The sequence below is a fragment of the Lathamus discolor genome, chromosome Z (genome assembly GCF_037157495.1).
Source record: "Lathamus discolor isolate bLatDis1 chromosome Z, bLatDis1.hap1, whole genome shotgun sequence".
Classification (NCBI taxonomy): domain Eukaryota; kingdom Metazoa; phylum Chordata; class Aves; order Psittaciformes; family Psittacidae; genus Lathamus; species Lathamus discolor.
The window spans coordinates 1,343,144-1,363,080 of NC_088909.1; the positions used below are offsets into that span (position 1 = coordinate 1,343,144).

At 45.3% G+C, this 19,937-nt stretch overlaps 1 long non-coding RNA gene across 3 annotated transcripts in view; it reads right to left on the bottom strand.

Moving 5' to 3' along the window:
* LOC136005662 (uncharacterized) overlaps positions 1 to 10,425 on the bottom strand; it is a 69,536-nt gene extending 59,111 nt beyond the window's left edge. For all 3 annotated transcript variants that reach the window (XR_010608827.1, XR_010608825.1, XR_010608826.1), the window contains exons 1-2: positions 9,294 to 10,425; positions 8,510 to 8,611 (exon numbers count right to left, since the gene is read on the bottom strand). This is a non-coding gene — a long non-coding RNA (uncharacterized LOC136005662). The remainder of the gene's footprint in view (positions 1 to 8,509; positions 8,612 to 9,293) is intronic.
* Positions 10,426 to 19,937: the final 9,512 nt, after the last annotated feature.

A 19,937-nucleotide genomic window follows, 5' to 3' on the forward strand; every position in this document is an offset into this window, starting at 1 on the left:
GAAAAATATGTAAAAAATAGAAGAAAAAGTGTAGTAAAACTGATTTCTTTGCTGTAAGGATCAGCATCTACTAACGTTTGCAAAACTCCACACCAGTCTAGTTCCAGTTAAATGAAGCTATGATTGTCCAGTTCAAAATTAAGCTGGAGCATAATGTGTATTACTCAAACTGTACTACAAGTCACAGGCAAGTTACAATCCATCTTCCAAAATTTGTAAGAAAAGCTTTTCATCTAGCAGGGAGGATAAACAATGAAATAGATGAGGATGCCAAGGCAGGGAGGGAATTCACCTCAAACTTTTATGGGTAGGTATGCACAATTATCTCCTGATCCATCTTTCACACAGAATAGAAAAGGTATTTACAACAATGAGACAATATATTCACATTCTTGACCAGTTTCTCAATAAAACCCAAGAGCAAACCACTCAACAACCCAGCTCTCATTAAGGCACATAAAGAATAGTGAGATTTTCAACTTAACTCAGTGTACTGGATGCATGCTTACCTCCAAGCTGCTTTGAAAATCTGGCCCAGTTATAGATTCCAAGCTTTTGAAAGTACAGCCACATGTATGCATAAATATCTGTTCATGGGGAATCTCTATTGAGAGCATGGAAGTTGGTTTATGCATCCACTTTCCTCAGCAGATGGGCATGTTTCACTCTATTTCAATTTTCAAGCATATCTGTAATGTCTGCAAACTGTAATTTTTCCTGTGCAGAAGCAGTGAACATGATATTTGTGAATGTAAATGATAAAGGAATTTCCAATGGTGCTTTCTCCATCTACTTCTCAAAGAGAAGAAAAAAATCGTAAGAAAGTCAGTGAATCCAAGTAGAGACTTCAGAAGTCCTTTCAGACAATCAAAAGCAGGATTTTCCAGCCAGGCAGCTGTAGTTCATTAGATCTGCCATGGACCGTGAAAGCCACTTGCCAATAGTGTCGAAAGACTATTACTCATTTCAATCTCTCTGAAGAGGACAGCTCTCTGACAAAGCATTAGTGAAACAGAGTTTGGGCTCTGACTGGAACAGCTAAGCATGCAGATGGAAGTTCAATACTTAACGCGGAGCTGAGTTGCAAAGGCAGATTGATGGCCCGGCTTTTCACCTTCAGAGAGCTCCCATCTAGATTATAAATGGAAAATTATTTAGGAAATAAAAATAAGCTGGCCATATGGATGATAATCATACCATACATTCTGGTAGAAGCCTATTTCAGAACAGGAAGTTTTCTGCACCACTTTGAGTCTTGCTGATCTGACGGCAAAAGAAATAATCTGGGACCAGCCAAATCAGCTAAGAAGCTCTCACAACCCAGCAGTTAAGTTAATCAGAAATACTAAGGTGCTTCCCAAAATAAATACATAAGGCAAACATAAGGAGGGAGTCCATAAAATACTAATTTGGTTCTTTTCATGAATTAAATTTCCACATAAATAATAACAAAAATAAGGTTTTTTAACCAAAATAAATAACTGGATGGGCTTGGCCCACCTAAGCATTTGACCAGCAGATATTACGTTGTGGGTACAACATCAGAACTCACGCACAATGCCTTCCCCTCTAGCTGGTTGTAATAATCTAACCCATTCTAGGAACTGTTCTCTTTCATGCAGTAGTAATTCTTAGAAGTAATTCTAGTAGTAGATACTGCGAAGTAAAGTTTATCTTCTGTGCTAACATGCCTCTTCACTTTTAATGCCTCTACTACTAGCCCTCGGCACATTTTCATAACAGACCCCTCCGCCCCAGGCAGTGTCATGCTGTGGTCAGACATCACATAGCAGTGAGAAGTTTCTCTTCTCACAGAAGAGAACTATGTCTAATGTTGAGGCCTTTACTGCCATATAGCACAACCTGTAACTATTCCAGTTGCCATTGCCAACTACATCAGCTCTGGTGTCCTGTATGCAACAGTGACTGGGAAGACCTGTCAGAAATCCAGCAGATAATTTCCCCATTAGTGTCTGTTAATCAAACAAACACACACACCCCCAAGCATCAAAATATTAATATAAAATCCCAAGCAATGAAAAGGACTTAACAGAAAGCATTTTCTCTTCATTCCTGAGAATCAATAATCCACTTTGTGCAGTTCACTTGGATTCTATTTTTAAAACTTATGTTTTTACAAATCACCAACTGGAGAGATTATTTTTAATTCCTAACATACACCTTACTTTAGAGAAGAATGTTTGCAGGAAGTTGTAGAAAAGCATGAGGAGTATACAGCAAATATCACAAACTCATCAAATTCCATACTTAAATATTTTCTTAGTATTCCAGAAAAGTGGCAGATTGTATTTTACAGAGGAGATGCACTGCGGCATAAGCAACATTGTGCTCACTGTAGAGTTTTCTGTAATGTTTTGCTAGAACTAAAACACATTCTACAGAGAGGATTGGCAGCATTGCCACAGGGCCAGCATTTTCTCAGCCCTGGTAAGTGTCAATGGCCTCCTGCATGGGAAGGTGTTTCAGGAGAAGCCTTCCAGAGTTTGATGTCATGTAAGCTACATTAAATGACCCTATATACACTTTATTAAAAAGCTAAACTCTACAGTACAGAAACAAGTAGCAAACAGAATGCTCTTATTGTACGACTGCATATAAAAGAATCCTTTCCAAAAGGGTACCAGAAAAAAAGACATTCAATAGTGAAGTTTATGAGAGAAGGATAAAAACCAGGTAGTTGAACAGGTTCCTGAAATCCCAGTAGTGGTCAATAAATCGACTTCTGCTTCACATTATATGAAGAGGCTGTACTTAGCAAATCACTGTGTAAGCTGCCTCAATAACAGCACTCCTGCTATCAAGTTTACTTGCAATGATTCCAACAAAGAAATTAATTTCTTATACGGCAAGTAAAGGATATCTAGAATTGGGAAAACACAGGAGACAAAAATTTCCACTAATAAAACAAATATCAGACTCTGAACTGAATTTGAAGCTATCTTTCTTCCTCCAATAGATTTGAAACCCCTATAGCCCAAACACTAAAGCTACCAACAAAGCATCCTACAAACTGCATTTCTCAAACTACAAGGGAAGCATAATGAACTACAGCTTCTTTCGATAGGTGATTCACTAAAGCATCACCATGCATACTAGTCCTCAGGCAAAGCCCATAACAAGAAAATATACCTTTACTGCAATCAAAGTTCTAGACTTGAAAGAAAACCTTATTTTGAGCTACTAGTTCATTTACTCCTTTTCAAAAACTGTAGTACAATGTAACAAAAACTCTGCAAGAGCTTTCCAGATTTCAGAATATGCCCTTTTCACATGTATAAAGGTGTTTCTCCTGACTTCAGCAAGTAATAAAACACATACTGTCCTGGTCTCATCTTACCAATTTTATTGATCTGTTTATTCCCAAGACATATTCAACAGGTATCACCCACCCACCTTATTTCCCAGTCATCAAATTTTTTAAATATTCCCACAAAGGGACACCATTTCACTCTAGGACACCCTTTATTCCTCTTTCTGTGATACACATCTTTCAGTTATTTTTCTCATTTTATTCTCCTCATACCTCTCTTATGCATATGAAGTAGCAAAATTACATGTTTTATACATGTGACAACACAGAAGTTTGATTTTTAAAGCCATTGGACAAAAAGTGGATAACCTTCCTCTATTTCCCAAAGAACCTCTCCCGCCAGTCCTCTTAAAGCAGTATCAATCACTCTAAGAACTATATGATCTAGATATTGACATCAAACAATTAGCCCCGACGCTAAGGTGGATTGATTACAATACTATACTTACTATACTTGCACGATCAATTTCTATAGATTTGGTTTTAGCTGTCAGTTTGTTGAATTTCTAAATTTCACAGCTGCAAAGATTAACATCAAATTATTAATCAATTTTAAACCAAAGCAATGCAGTTCACCTAAAATAACAACCCAAAGAGATTTAGACCTTCATCTTCTATCCCACCTTCATCTAGCCACAGATGCCAAAAACAGTGACAAGGCCTGCAAGGTCAAAATCAACCATTTAATGCTGTTGATGTGGACTATTAAGCAGAGGACCTCTAGGAAACATCATACCGATAAAGGATTAATGTAAGCTGAAGTCCCACAGGAAGTCACATGACTCTGGAAGGACATTTATGAATTAAATGAGTAGCTTGAACTAGGTCAAATGGGAAGGAGTTAAGATCTAGGTTTCAATTTCCACTGTGATTAGAAGAAAAGAGCTTGTCTGAATTGCTATTTGGACCATTAATGCTCATTTTTAGTATCCTTTGGAAAACATGGAATATTTGAGAGGACAGAGAGAAACAATAACAGTTTGGGTTTTGTTTTTTTTTTTTTTCTAAATCTAGTGACTTGATTAACTATAATATTGTCAGGCTGCAACAGATCTCAAATAGAATGGCCAATACAAGACTCTAGCTAGAAAGAAATGGAGAGGGTAATATAATATTAATGACATGAATTTTCAGAAAACATTCTTGGACTAGCTTGACGTATAATTAAAAGTTTATTGCTAATTAATAACACAGATATAAGATTTTTGTGAGGCAGTTGACTTGATGCAAAATGACATTTGATTAAGGAACTGAAAATCAACATGACACATCAAGTGGGCTAGAGACTGACAGGCCTCAAAATTTAATTGCAGATGAGGCCAAACACTAAATAAATGTTTCCAGCTTACAGCAATTAAATATCAACACAGAAGAGAATGGTTTCTTTTATCCCACCTTCAACAGCTTGACCCTATGTTATTCAGCAGTTTTGCCTATGCTCTGAAAAAAGGCACAAGATGATTACTGAACAAATTTACAGATTAGAATAATAGAAAACAAGGATCAGCGACAGAAAGCCATTTAGTTTGCCTGGTAAGGAAGAGTCAAGCAAAGATCATAGTTTTTAATATAGCTAAATATAAGAAAACATGCCTAAGCCACACTTACTGGTTGGAAGCCTATCCTGAAAGCAGGTATTCTAAAAGGTCATTGTAGAAAAACATTTGAAGGGAGCTTCAGTGAGATACTGTGGGTAAACAGGACTATGGAGATAATTTTGCTTTCAAATTTCCTCCAAAGCTAAAATTACACAAGCAAAGCTTAGCTGGAAAACAGCAGACAACAGCTGGTGGCAGAAAGGGCCACATGGTGTACAGAAGGTGCAAGAGGACCTGAGAGGCTGGCATGGGCCATAATCAAGTGCAGGAGCCCGATGGACCCTCTGCCCACTGTGCCTCTTCAAGGGACAAGCAAATATATGGGTGATGCTGACTGTGCGATGTTCTAATTTCCTCTAGTTTTCCCCAGAGCATTTGGATGCAAATTCAAACCTCGGGAGAAAAACCAAACCAAAACACAAGACAGGACAAACACAGTTAAAGAATGTACTATCTGTGGGGGATGGGGACTGACCTAAACCATGAAGGGAAAGAATATGGAATGACCTAGCTGAAGATCTGAGTGCGCAGTTTCTCCTGAAGGAGACAGGACTTTGGAAAATAAGCATATAATCGTCTAAAGCTACTGCCAGTAGCACATACAGCATATTTTCTTTTTAAATACAAAGACTACAAAAGCACCAATTGCTTCAGTCTTGACTCAAAATGGGAAAACAAGCTGGAACCACTGGTGAAAAACGCCATCTTGCAGGATACAATAAACAAAAAAGAACTCCCCTTGTGTCCTTTCATACATTTCAAGTTCCATTTTGCACCTCAGAGTAAGTTTCTCAAGTTACCATGCACCTACCACATTCAAATTCTCTGCCACGTGTCAGCCTTTTCTTGTGCTGGTATTAGGTTACCCCCACACCATTATAACTAAACTCAGTGTTGGGAACTTTGAAATTGCTTGACATTAGCTTTGGCAAGTTAGAGCTAAAATTCAATATAAACTCACACAGTCAAGAAACCAAACACCACCCTCCCCTCCCTCCCCCACCCTCCCCCACCGGAAACCTACCAAAAGTTTAACTGAACAAAGGTAAGAAAGTATTTTGGCTTTTCATGCCTTCCTTAAAGGTTAAATTGGACAAAACTCGCGCATCTGAAAGACAATTAGGAAGCAGTTATGATGGTGTGCATCTTAACTCTGATTAGTTTTCTGAGTAACATCCTCACATGCCAATTACACATTACTCAGGCTCTCTTGCTTCTTCCTTTTATGCCTTGCCTTTGCAGATAGTGCAGAGCATTAGTATTTCTTTTTCCCGAAAGAAATTTCATATCTTGAAAAGGTATACATAGGATGAACTACTTATATGTGGTACAACTGAACATTTTTTTTTCTTCAGCAGTAAAATTTGAATGCTAAATTTCAGGTACATCTGACGTACAGAAATACCACTATGTGCTATGATCTTAACTCACCTGTTACAAAACCAACCTAGTAAGCACTCTTAGAACCCACCCAGCTGATGACAATCCCATTACAAGACATGAAGCATATTAAATGCATCAAGAACATCCACTTACTTGCTTTCATCATACATCTATAGACAGGAGAGGGAAAAAAAAAAACTAGAAAATTTTGCCTAGGATCTCTCTATATCAAAACCCATCCCACCATGCTCTTTCTGCTAATCCCTCCATCTTCGTACAAAACCTCAAGGAACATATAAAATGCATAAGGACATGTAAGGAGCATGACAAAGCTGAGGAGTGACAGACCTGCCTCCCATTTCCCAAGCCAGGGCTGTAACACTTGTGTTCAAAGCAGTCAGACCTGATGGAGCCTGTTACAAATTCTGAGCAGGGGGCAGAGACGTGGCCTCCATCAGTGTGAACCCAGAAACGGGATTCTTCACGTCCCCATGTCTCAGCAGCTGCTGGCAACAGTCGCAGCAGAACTGTTAAACAGTTCAGCTATAACTCTGGAACACTGAAGCCAGGTACACCACCTCTTCAGCAGCTGTGATTAAACAACAGCTCTGATACAAGATCTTTTAATAACACTAAGGCGAAATTTCTGCGACGAGAACCATTATGAGAACAGGACCACCTAGACATCTCCAGAACAAGTTTCCCTCAACAAAGCCTGTCTACCCAAGAGCCAGGATCCAACTACAATGAAGAAATTTGTACTTTTCCTATCCACCACCTGCCTCCCTCTGACATCAATATACAGATTCAAAGTCCAAAGGGGGACTGAAACAAAGCTGGAGGGACAGAGAGGAATCAATGGCAAAACAAAACCAAATAGCTTTCAAATGATTTTGGACTCTAGAAATGAGGCGTTCTTATTTTTAGACTGCATACAAGTAGCTCAAGGTGCTTTTTCTTTCGTCCCCATGACAGTAGTTAAGTGAATACACCTGCCTTGCCTCACTCCCTTCTGATGGTAAACAGGTCTTGCATTTAAGTTACAACATGGAATACTTCAGAGCAGCCGTGTGCCAAAATAGCACATTTCTGAGGGATGCAAAGGTATTCAATAAAAAGCTTTTAAAGGCATATTTTTAAACTTGCAGCAGGAAAGCTTTTCTGTGTCAAGACAGTAATTCTTTTAACAGCATTGATCAAAATGTCATTCTTTTATGAGTGTACAATACCTTTTAATGGCATACAACAAGCCATTAGGGTTATACACCTCCGTACAGCAGACAGCTTACTGGAAAATCGGGAACACTGGCCAAGATACAGTCACTAGTTTTTATGCTTCTAATAAGGCAGTTTCTTCCATTTTCTCCAGGTCTACTTTACCCTAATAACATGAGTGAAGTGATCCAAACATTAAGCTGAACTATTCATCACTTCCACCAGAGTTATTTTCACTGTAACCCACATATTTTCCCCAAGAAATACCTCTTACAAACATGATGAATATTCTGGCTTTGTAAAGTGGGATTCTACCACCAAGTTCAGATCTGCTTCTTTGTTTTCCTCACCAGTGGCAATACTTACCCCGAGATCATCACTGACTGATGAATCAAAGGTGGCTGAACTGCACATAATGGTTTTGATTTTCAGAAACATGAAAAAACCCACCTGTCCTTTCCTAACACTCTAAGGCATGGGACAGAATCACCCAATTCTTTTCAAGGGCTCCAACCTTTCAAAAAGGGTGAGGGCACTGGTGGCTGCATTTCCTCTGCTTGAATGGAAGGTGAGCGTGAACTCCCTGGATGCATTAAGCAGCACTTTATAGCCTTGTTTTAGTTACAAATACCCACAGGAAAGGCAATGATTTCTGTCAACCCACCTTCAAGGGTTTTCACTTTAAGGGTAAGAGAATATTTATGCAATTTAATCAATGTTAACTGAGCAGTGGTACCAGTAAAATAACTATTTCACTCTCTGAAAAGCTTATGGATAATATCAAGATGATCTCAGCTACTTTTGAAAGTATACCTAAGCCACTAGTATCAGCAAATGACAGAACAGTTCCTGAGTCAAATATAAGGTGAAATTGAAAGGAAAACTGAATAGAAAGAGAAGAAAGAAAAATTCTGAGGCTCCAAAATCAAAAGATTAAGTCAATTACAATTAAGAAAAGTTTAAGGGGCTACTTGTCTCTTACCTGCTCAGTTCTGTAATCCAAAAGCAGCTGTTGCCCCTTCAACTTCCAGATTTGCAATAGATACTGTACATCACCTGGGTCACGGCAGTCACACAGTCACATCTAGAATTTAAAAATCAAAGTTATTATTTTTTTTCTTTTACACAATTTAAACATAACTCAATCAAAACCATTTACACTGCAGAATATGCCATTGTCTCAGACAGAATACCACAAAGCCAACTGTGTTTATATCTGCCCTGCATTCATTATTAAACATACAGTCAGCTACGAAGAGGGCTCACCAGAGAATTGCCAGGTCACCCACAAAGAGTATGACTTTGGTAGACAGTTCAAACTATAATTCAGACCAAAATCTAGTCAGAATGAGACATGAACCAAACACACCTATTGTGAACCTAGTTGTGCTGTGTTCAAATGAGAAATGAGCCAAGCTGGAAGCACACTCCCAGGTAACACCTGGAAGAGGATGAGGACTGCTGATCTGTGACACAGGGGCTCTGGCAATTCAGTGACTGCCATGTAAGAAGTTGACAGGGAACAGCATTGGAGTGCAGGTAACAGAGCCTCTGCCCACTGTGGAGGCTTGGACTCCTCTCAGTGTACTTAACAAGCCTGTCTAATCATTCACTTCAGTTCTCACCTAGTTTTTAGCCACACACCTTAAAGAAGTAAAGACTGGAATGTTTTCTTGAAGACAATATAAGAGGAATATAAATGCCTTCTGAAGCAAGCTACACAAATTTCACAGTTTAATAGGGATTGATTTCTCATTATTACATACCAGAGAGTTCAGAGTTGCTCCTTCATGGTTCTTGCAATCAAAAGAGTAAACACATACTTAAGTACATGTTTGGTTTTTTTAAAACAAACAGATGATTTAACAGGTTACCTGATGCATATAAAAAAAAAAAAAAAAAAAAAGGAAAGGTGTTTCACAATAGCAACTGATCTGTGGACCCACACTAAATCCTGTGCAATAAACACTATGGCAGCAGAGGAGAGCCTGGGACCAGACGCTGTGTCCAACCCGGTACTCAGGGTTTCAGGATAGAAGACATTCTTTGTTCTTGAACGCAGGCGTTTCTAAAACACAACTGCATCACTGCTTCCATTTAGAAACAAAACCAGCTGATGTTCAACAGCATCCTGATCTACCCAATGCTAAAGACACATCTTTCTTCTCCTTTCAGTTCTGTTAAACCATTGGGGCTAGGAGCACTTCAGGGACACAACAAATGTGGCTCAGAGTTAGTGAACTGTGCACTTAGTTTCCTGAGTAATAAATGCAATTTTTTTTCAAGAGCTTGATTAAGTAAAAGCAATTCTCTACCTCTAATCTCTCTTCAGTGATGTAAACATAAAGGTCGTGAATTAAGGAGGTCAAATACGATCAACATAAAGAGGAACCCATCTAATTTCTCACTTCAGCTTTTAGCACCTTGGTGTTTCCGTTTAAATCTCCATTCCTGAGGGCTTGTAATAATAGGTCGGACATACATTTCTTTGAAAATACAAGGATACATTTGATCCCCCGCATCTATTTCCCCGGAAGGAACAGACCACACCGTAGTTCCCATTATCTCTGCAGCGCAACTACCTGGCCAAAGAGCTTCGCACCCAGTTGCTAAAACCACTCTTGCCCACGAACAGCTCGGGAAGCTTCCTGGCGGGATGGAAGCCTCCCGAGCATTAACCTCCCACACAGCTTGTCGAGTGCGATGTTTTTACAGGTGCCTGGCAGCACAGAGCCTCCTTCCCCTGCCGAGGTGGGCGCAGGGCCATCGCCTTCCCTACGGCTGCCACACAGAACCCTGAGGGGACAGCGCGGCCGGCACCGGGCAGGGTGGAGCAGCGCTCCTCCGGGCCTCACGAATCTGAGCGGGGAGCTCTGCCTGCCTGCCTGCCTGCCTGCCTGCCTGCCTGCCTGCCTGCCTGCCTGCCTGCTCCCCTCAGAGGGCAGGTTAGAGCGGTAACGTCCGCCCGCCCTTACCTGGCCAGGGGAGGGGAGGAGAGGGGAGGGGGGGCAGGGGGGAGGGGGGGGAGGAGGGGGGGGGAGGGGAAGTAGGGGGAGGAGCTCCGCCTCCCAGAGAGCCCGAGGCGCCCTTCTCGTGCCCCGCCTTGCCCTGGCGGAGCGCCAGCCCAATCCTGGGGCTGGAGAGACGAGAGCCCGCCCCCAGCGCCCCAGCGAGCCAATCAACACCGCCAAGGCCGGGCACGGTCTTCCCGCCTCGGGAGGCCTGAGGAGCCCGCTGGGCCGCAAGGCATTGATTAACGTAAGCGTTGCCCAACAGGAACTCAGCCTTCCGCCCGTGCGTGTCGGCGATTGGACAGCAGCGGAAAGGAGGCGGGGCTTCAACCAAGCTCGCGGGACGCGGGCGAGCGTCTTGTTGCCATGGGGATGGGCGGCGGTGCCCTCCGCGGTGTAATGGCCGCGGTTCCGCAGCGAGCCCCCGGGCTCTGCCGGCCCCGCACCGAACCGCACCGAACCGAACCGCACCGAACCGCACCGAACCGAACCGCACCGCCTCACATCGGGGCTGCAGGCAGGCCACAGCTCCCAGGCAGCACCCGGCTGACGTCTGTGGCAGGCAGCTGGAGGAAATGCTGCTGCCTCCAGGCCATACGCTAACCCTAGGGAGGGCACAACATCCAAACGCAGAAGCCGAGGCTAGGTCGCTCTCCCAGTACCCACAGCAGCCAGCTTCAGACCTTCGTTCATGTTCACAGAGAAAATCCAGTTGCTGAAGGCAGAAGTTAAAAAATTAGAATTGCTAAATCACAGGCGGCAAGGAACTGCCAGGCTGTCCCAGCCCTGCTGATAGCGAAACAGGGAATGAGTCAGGTTGGCTGAAATCCTGGAGGCATTAATAATGACAATGGAGTTGCAGTTCCTTCCAGGCATAGCTGCTTGTGAGCAGGATGGAGTTGCTGCTCTAGGGGACTGCTCACAGATCTGGGAAACTGAGCCAAAAGCACCAGGCTGTGATCTTAGTAAAGAGAAATGGCAATGGAAGTTCACTTTTCCTTCTTTTGAACTGATCTGTGACTGCAAAGCACGAGAATGCTTGGAACTTTGTCTTCTGCTTGAAGAGGAATGAAGCAAAACAAATATTTTTGTAATAAAAATTTAATATCATTTTTTGACTTTGTAATCAACACAGCTTTATAAGCCATGCATGCATGCATAGTAATCCTTCACTAATCCTATTGGCCTCGGGCATACAAGATGCGATGAAATAATGAGGCAGTTTCTACTACAGAAGATAGCTCATCATAAGGCCAAACAAAAGTTCAATGGACCATCACATGAAAAATAGAAAGGAGCTCAAATGTGAAACATTCCTGTATCTAAGCATATTGATCAAATAGAAGGTGGCATGAATGGGATAACATTGTGGTATGGTATTGGCAATGGAGGTCCACTCCCCGTTCTTCTTCCAGAATAGGATGTTATTTTAATGTGTGAAATGCAGTGAAACAGCAAGAAAGCAAGAAGAGTACTGTGCGGATTAGACACAATTATGGCCAATGCTGGGAACTGATCATTACAATCATATTTCATAATAATTTCCACTACAACTCTTTTCCCCATTGTTCATAACTTTCAGTTTCCTAACCAAAAACTTTCCTACCTTGAAAAATATTTAGACATTTTTCCTCCTGATATTTCTTCAGCTGAAATGTGCAGGGGTCAAAGATCTGAAATGAGGCAGATTGGCAATTCACCTGAAGAGCAAAACACGCCTGTATGTAATTTGGCTGTGATTTGCTGTTCATGAGTGTATGAAATTCAGACTGCTTCTACTAAGCTGATTAAGAGAGTCAGGGACATCTGCTTCTAGCTGATGTAGCTAATGCCTTGGCCAAGGAAGATCCTTTTCTTGTCCTTCAAGGACAAAGTAATTCAACCAAGTCTGCAGAAATGCACCATGGGTGTGCCCTCTTCTGTTGTGCCCGATGTCAAACCAGAGTCTGATGTGTCCAAGCAAGGGTGTAAGGAAGCCCGCCAGAGGCCAACTCCTAGCTTATTTTATTGCGAGTAATAGACTAAGACCCATCATAGGTTGGAATCAAGCCAGGCCTGAAGCTGAAATTGCTTCTTAGTAAGTGATTTTCTCCAGTCAATGAATCGAGAGAAGACTTCCATTCTCATCCTCCTAGAGCTACAGTCTTGGCAATGTTAATAAAATAGGCCCTGACCACGGAGAAGTGGCAGGCTGCCAGGACAATGCATCAAAACTCTCCTTGCTGGAGAGAGCCATCCAACAGGTTGTCAGCAGGAGCTGCACCTCAGTCAGTCACCCTTCTGGAGGAGCCTGTGATAACCGCAGTGAGCCTGCGAGCCAGTGACACAACTCCACGTGCTGGCTGTTTTCCCTGAAGGGCACGACTTCACTGCCGTACTGTCTTCTCACTGAGGCATAAAAAGCTTGAAGGTGTGGAGACCAGCGAATCAGACCTCAAGCAGGGCAGAGTAGGTGCTGACAGGCAATGAAAAAGCATACCAAGCCCCATCATCAGCACTGTCTGCACAGGTTAGAGGCAGGACTCACTTTGGGCAGTCCCAGGACTGTACCCAAGGTGTGTGCTGGGAATGCTTCTTAGGCCTGAGTTCTCAAACAAATCCTCTTGCTCCTAGTGCTGAAGGGGATGCATGTATTACAACATGATCGAGCCCAGCTGCAAGGCTCAGCAGCCACCATGGCACCTCTGGCCATGGTGGGCACCTCTGGCCGCGGTGGTCACCTCTGGGGAGGTGACAACAGGGGCCTTCCTGTGAGCACTGGAGGGGTCACAGAAAAAATCCTGGCAGCTGCCACGCTGTCTGCCAGGCCCATTCCTCCCCGCACACACTGCATGTGCCTTGTCTCCCCACTATGGGTGCAGGATGCCCAAACCAACATGGTATGGTTCCCGCACGGGGGGTCCATAGCAGGGACTGAACTTGTCTTGCACAGTGTCTAGAAGAGCTCACTGGCAGTGACAAGTGAGCACTTGACTCATTTACACAGGACAGACAGAGCTTAAGCCAGCTCAGGATGGACCATGCTTTGAGCACCTCTCCCCCAGCCCCATCTATAGTGCTCCAGTGTTTTTCATTTTGAACAGAATTCCCTCAAATTCCATTAGAAAATACTCCATTACAAAAACACAAAGGTTGCAGTTATACTCAAGATGAGAAATGCTATGAAGTCAAGACTGTACACACAGCCCTTAACTCTGCCCCTTGCATGTCAGCATCATTACAACAGGAGCTATTGCTCAGCTCATACAATAGTTTGTAGTCTTTTCAATTTTTCCTATAACCTTATTCATATGACACCTCGTAGCACTCTCTACCATGCAATGTAGGCCAGACAAAGAGTCCATTAAAGTAATTTATGTGAAAAATATGCAGTAAATCACAATTAGACAATATACAGCTGGTGAAGTAAAAGAACAGAATAATAGCGAGGATAGGGTACTGCACTCAGGAGCCTAGAATTAGACTACCATGTTAACTACTTTAATGCCAACACCACCAGCCCTTTTGTTTCAGTGGTGCCACTCTCTGGGAGTAAAAAAATGAGGGGGAAAAAATTAAAAAAGGTAAAAGAAACCAACAAACCCCTTACTAACACAAATGCTTTGTTTCTGACAACGTACTATTTGTATAATGCATTATATTTGTTCCTGGTGTGACTTGCTTGTGTTCTGGTGGCATGTAGACCCCCTGTTATGGGTCAGGCTTCCACTGAGTTACTGGTGTGCCAATATGACAACAGCTACCATGCAGGGCAGCGAGCCTGCATACTTGCAAGCAAGTGGGCTGCCAGGAGTGAAACAGGGCTAACACAAAGGAAGGAATAGGCAGCATGGCTACAAGACCCCATGAAAATGGTGTGAATTCAGAGAATGTGTTTATAATGACTTTTAAAAGTCTCCAGTGTTTTCTTAAGAATCTGTTGATTGTACAGCCAAGGTGATTCTCTGGCTTGATTAGGCAGTGTCATCAACCAGTGGCTGCTTTGTGTGAGCTGAGGCGGGGTACCCATATGAACAGCCTGAACCACAGTAAACTGCCTATTTAAAACTCGAGTGCTCATGCCAGTGCTGTGCTTTTAGTGCCACTGGGACACTGCAGAGCTGGATGTGCATGTGTTCAGGACAGGCAGCCTGGTGCACACACTGCCCTGAAGAGCAAGGTCCCAGACATATGCCAGACCCATGCGAGTCTGATTACACCTCAGGGCCAAAGCATGTCATTCTCATCATTTCTGGTATAACCTCAAACACCCATCTCTGGACCTCAGCTCAGTTGGCTTTGGTCCCCAGCAATCACATCTCTGCACTGCAGGCTCACTGGCTTCCTTCTCAGCCAGCAGAGACCCCACTGTTTCACTCCAAGGTACCCAGAGCTCCAGTAGGGATGGGGAAGCATTCCAGCTACCACCAGTGCAATACACAGCCATCCCCTGGCCATGGAAGGGGCTGCAGGGCCCTCGTGCAAGCATGTGGAGGGCAGCTCCGGTAACTTCCAAACTGAATCATATGCCACTGCTCCATCCTGCTTCACTCTGTCTCGCAGGTCTACTTCTACCACACTGCCTACAGTGAACTAACTCATTTTTATTTTGAAGTATTCCACACCATTTTCTTCTTCTAGTCACTTACCTGTTTGTCCTCAGCTGGGCTCTCAGCTTTCCTGAGCACTCAAAAAGCCCCTGGAACATTCCAGGTACCTTCGTAAGGGATGGAGAAATACTGCTGCCTTCCCCAGCTGGTTCATACAGCAGCAGTACAGCTCCTCCACCAACATCCAGTCTGACAGCACCAAACCCATCATCCAGGGTCATCTGTGATGTCAGAGCTGGCCACAATTACAGATGGATGCTTGGGAGCAGATCTCAACTGATATAAATCAGAACAACTCCACCCCCTGCATTTGGAGTGAGATTGAAAATTGTAATGTCAACTGCTAAAGTATTAAAATTCTGCTTCCTGGAGAGCAGTGGCATCTAGAATAAAGTTTGCCGTGATTCTCATAAGGTGTGAGGCAGTAACTAATTACTAGAGAAGATGAAATACAGCCCTGTGATTTCCTGGGATATCTGCTAAACCTCAGGACAGTTTGTATATGTCTCAGAACCTCCTCTACTAAGAAAAGATAAACAGAATGAAAGACAGCAATGAAGCAAGCAGCAGCTCTGAATAGTAACTGGTCTCAGAGTTAATCCAGAGCCTGGTAAATAAAGCTGCAGACAGTTAATAAATTAGATGAATAAGGCCTAGAAATAATATTTTACAGTAGGATTAGTTCATCTAGAGGGTACCTGGTGAACTCATAGGAAGTGTGGGGAGAAAGGCAAAGAAGACACTAAATTACCTTCAGCTCTTCAAATTATTTCTGCAGATCCTATTACAGGAGAGAAAGGAGAAATGGCTGCAGAACAAATCATGTGAATTCCTGTATCCAGCAGTCCAACAGTCCCTTACAAAACAAGAGAGAGAAAACGTATGTATGTGGTGGATGCAATAAAAAGCACATTTGTCCCCCATTCATCACCATGTCATCTTTGGGTGCATGCAGCTATTGCTTAGGAGGGCTGGGGTGGGTGGAAATGTGCACAGCCCCTGACTCTGGAGCATCTGCCCTGGTTCTCTCTGCCGGGTCCATGTAAAGGGCCCTCAGCCCTCCTGCTACCCCAGGCCCTGCTGGGCACAGGACAAAGGTTGGCCGCCACAGCACCAGGCAACAGGCATGACCCAAGGCTGCTCTCACATGGTGTCTCTGATCTGGGGATCCAGGCACCACAACTACCCTGTCTGGGCACAAAAGCTTACAGGTCCCAGGCTGCAGTGTCTCCTAATTGTCTCCTCTCACTGAGCTGCCAACGCAGGGGGCAGCTCAGGTAAGCGCATGCTGGCAGCAGAAGTTGGGTAGCAAACTAAGACAGGTATCAGAGGAGGAAGTAAAGGGTTCACAGCAGGTACTCAGAACTAATTGCTTCAGCAAATGGAGGGGAATTTGGAGACTGTCTTCCCTATTCTCCTCACTGACACTCTGACTGGCAGGGCCTAGCACCGTGCTGCCTGACTGCGCCCATGGCGGAGCAGCAGGCGCAGCCTGCCTGCAGTGGGGATGGACATGACGTGCAACTAATTGCATGTTACCCTGGGCTGAGGGTGTTTAAAGGCTGAATGTGTTCTCAGGAGTCAGTAGCTGTTACCTGGGCATAGGCACAGGAGCGAGCACTCCTGGACCTGCATCCAGCCTGATTCAACAGCTCTGAGCGCCAGGACAGGCCTATAATTACAGCCAGCGTGTTAGCCCTAAAGTATGAAAGATGACAGTCCACGTGCCTAAACTGTTAGCTTTAGCACTGCTACTCTCACACAGAAGCATGCAATTACTGCATTTTAATTCTGAAATATCAGACATGAAGACTCAGCCACCGTGGATCCAGAGCTGCCTGTATTAGCCACCAGTCCCTCTGCTGCCTGCAGGACACTGCTGTGGCCCTGAGCATGGGGTGCAAAGCAATTGCAATAACCTCCAGAAAAAGGAAAGGCTCTGTTGCACCATTTCCCTGCATTTCCAGTCGAGAATGTGCGTATTTTCAGATGTTGCTGGGACCTCACAGTATATTTTTTTAATGAGAGTAATTTACGGCACCTGGAAATTTTATTCTTTCTCAATGCCATATCCTGCTTCACGGGACATTGATGCTCCTGCATCGTTCCTACTGCAATCTCCTGAGTCTTCAGCAGTTTAACTGTATGTCCAGTGCAATGGACAAAGTGATCCACCTTCACCAGCATCTCACACACACTCCCATGCTCAGACCATTGCCTTTGGAAAATAATTACAGCACGGAAGCCGATCCTGTTAGATTAAGACAAATTAAGAATCTAATATATAGGTTTGCTGTCAGGTTCTCAGGGTCAGGGGTCGATACAGTATATTGCAATGAGGCTATAGGTTACCCTGCCCCAATATTTTATCATAATAAACCAAATGTGGACGAAACACCCAGCAGTAGCCCATAAATCTATTAGCAGTGAACTGTCAATGTCCCATATACCAGGGTAATTTGTTAATTCAGAGCTGGGTCTCTTTTTTCACTAGACCTTGTAAACTCCTTTCTGAAACATCAATAAACCATCTGCTTTGACTTGTTAATCAAACGACTTTATTCAGTCCAAAGCAATTTTTTCCTAATAAAAACAGAGTATTTATCTCCATGGCTATAAAAGAGGATTGTTTTCAACTGTTCACTTACAGTTAAGAAGCACATTTAGTTTGGATTGATTTCCAATGCTTCGGTCATATCTTGTCACTTCCCATTTCTTACACACAGCATCTCAGTTTAGCTCCTTAGCAGGGGAAGCACAGCCTGACCCAGTGCTGGAAGTGGCAATGGGGAACATGCTGCCAACAGCAGAAAAGGTCATGGAAGTAAAACTTCACAGAGCTAACCCGTCCCCTCTGGCTCCCAGGCTGCCCCCAGGCCCTGCGCAGCCTTTCCCTCTGCCTGCCTCTGGGCAGTGACCCCCTCGCCGTCCCAGCCAGCCCAGGCTGTGACCTGCGACAGCGTCCCCGGGTGCCCCCGTCCCTGCTGCGGGTGTTGCCACAGCGCTCCCCCCGCACCACCGGGGCACGGGCCCTTCCACCCGCATCCGCCTGCAGCAGCCGACGGAGAGCGGTGCTGGGCAAGGCAGGACGCGGCGGTGGAGGGCTCCCGGTGCCCTTCGCCCTGCAGCAGCTCCCCGGTACCGCTGCAGCCCTTCCCGCCCGCCTCAAACGCGCAGGAGCGGGGGTGGGGGAAATCCATTAGGACGCTGTTACCGGAGCGTGCAATTCCCTGGTGCAGCACAGAGGGGGAGATGGCGGGCAGAGGACCTGGGGGATGCCTTGGAGAAGGAAAGCGTGTTTTCGGTCCGGCCGGTTGCTTTCTCCGTCGGTATGTCACGTCTGCTGCAGGAGGTGCTGAGTTCTAGCAGCCTTCCAGCACTCCACAGCACAGCCAGGGAAGCTCACATAGTGGGACAGGGCGCAGTGCCCACCCAGCCCCAAGCCCTTCCCCTGCAGCAGGACAGTGAAGTCTGAAGTCCTCCTGGCCACCAGCATGACATGGGCAGCCTCTGCTGTGCCCACAGGACCTGGGGAGACATTTGCAGCGCCCCTCGTGTCCACCTTAGCTTAGGTGTTTCAGAGGCCATGACACACAGGCTGTGTCTGGGATCCTCGCAGGGCATCCGATGTCTCGCATTTGGGGCTGGGACAGGCAGGATGAACAGCCTTGTGTCCTGTTGTGTCCTCACAGCATTGCAGGCCATGGGCTACTGGGGGCTGTGCTGTGGACATGGGTGTTCCATGGAGATGCCCATCGCTCAGGTGTGTTGTGGAGTTTTGTCTCCACATCACCACAGCACATCAGGCTGGGACACAGCGCCCGCCCGTGCAGAGACACTGCCCATGCAGAGCCGCATGCAGTCTGTAGCATTGCTGGCATGAACCCAGCTCTTCCTCTTGCTGGCTTCGAGGAAAGCTGTTCCCCAACCCAGTCTGATCCTAACCAGATCCTGCCCTTGTCAAGCACCTTCCCCTGCAGACTGAGGAATCACAGACCTTCTGCCTGAAGCTTCCTTAATGAATGTCTGTTGCTAAACATATAAGGTGGTTTCTCCGAGCGGGAGAGTAGAGCAGCAGCTCCCTGGCTGGGTGCAAGCCCTACCACCCGGCACGCACTGCACCGTGCCGCGAGGATGTCTGTGGGACCTCAAGGCATCTTGTCTGGTGCTGGCCATGCATCCTCTCAGGGTGCTGGTGCTGTGCAGACACTTGGCCAAGGCAGCTCCCTCGGACCTACTAAGGGACATCCAGTCAGTGTCACCGGGTGACACTTGCCACACAGCAGCCTGGGCTGCAAAATGCGCTATTAAGGGATGTGTCACCAAACACCTCAGGGGTGTCCCCATGGTGACAGGGCCATCGCGGTCTGATGAAGGCTCAGCTGCTGGCACAGGCCTCCTGCATCCCTGGTGAACCCAGGGACCATGGAGGCCACAGTTACTGCAGTGCTGTGTGGCCCAACACTGGCACCCAGGGACCTGCCATTGTCCAGCACCAGCACCCAGGCACCCGCAGCTGTGCAGGAGGGGCAGGAGGGTGCAGCCCTGCACCTCTTTGTTCCCCATTTGCACATGGCACCAGAGGAAGGAGATGGCAGAGCCTGGGCCTCGTGCTGAGGTACCAGCGAGGGCTGTTTCTGCTGATGGGTCCCTGCACTCCATCCCCATGGCACTGCTCAGCCCTGGCAGGATGTGTCCTGTACATGGCAGCCCTGGCGTGGCCACCGGACCTGTGCTGGGCCAGCCAGCTCTCCCCGGGGTGTGCAAATCAGGAGCCCCCAACCCTGTCCAGAGCACCCCGTGGGGGGGA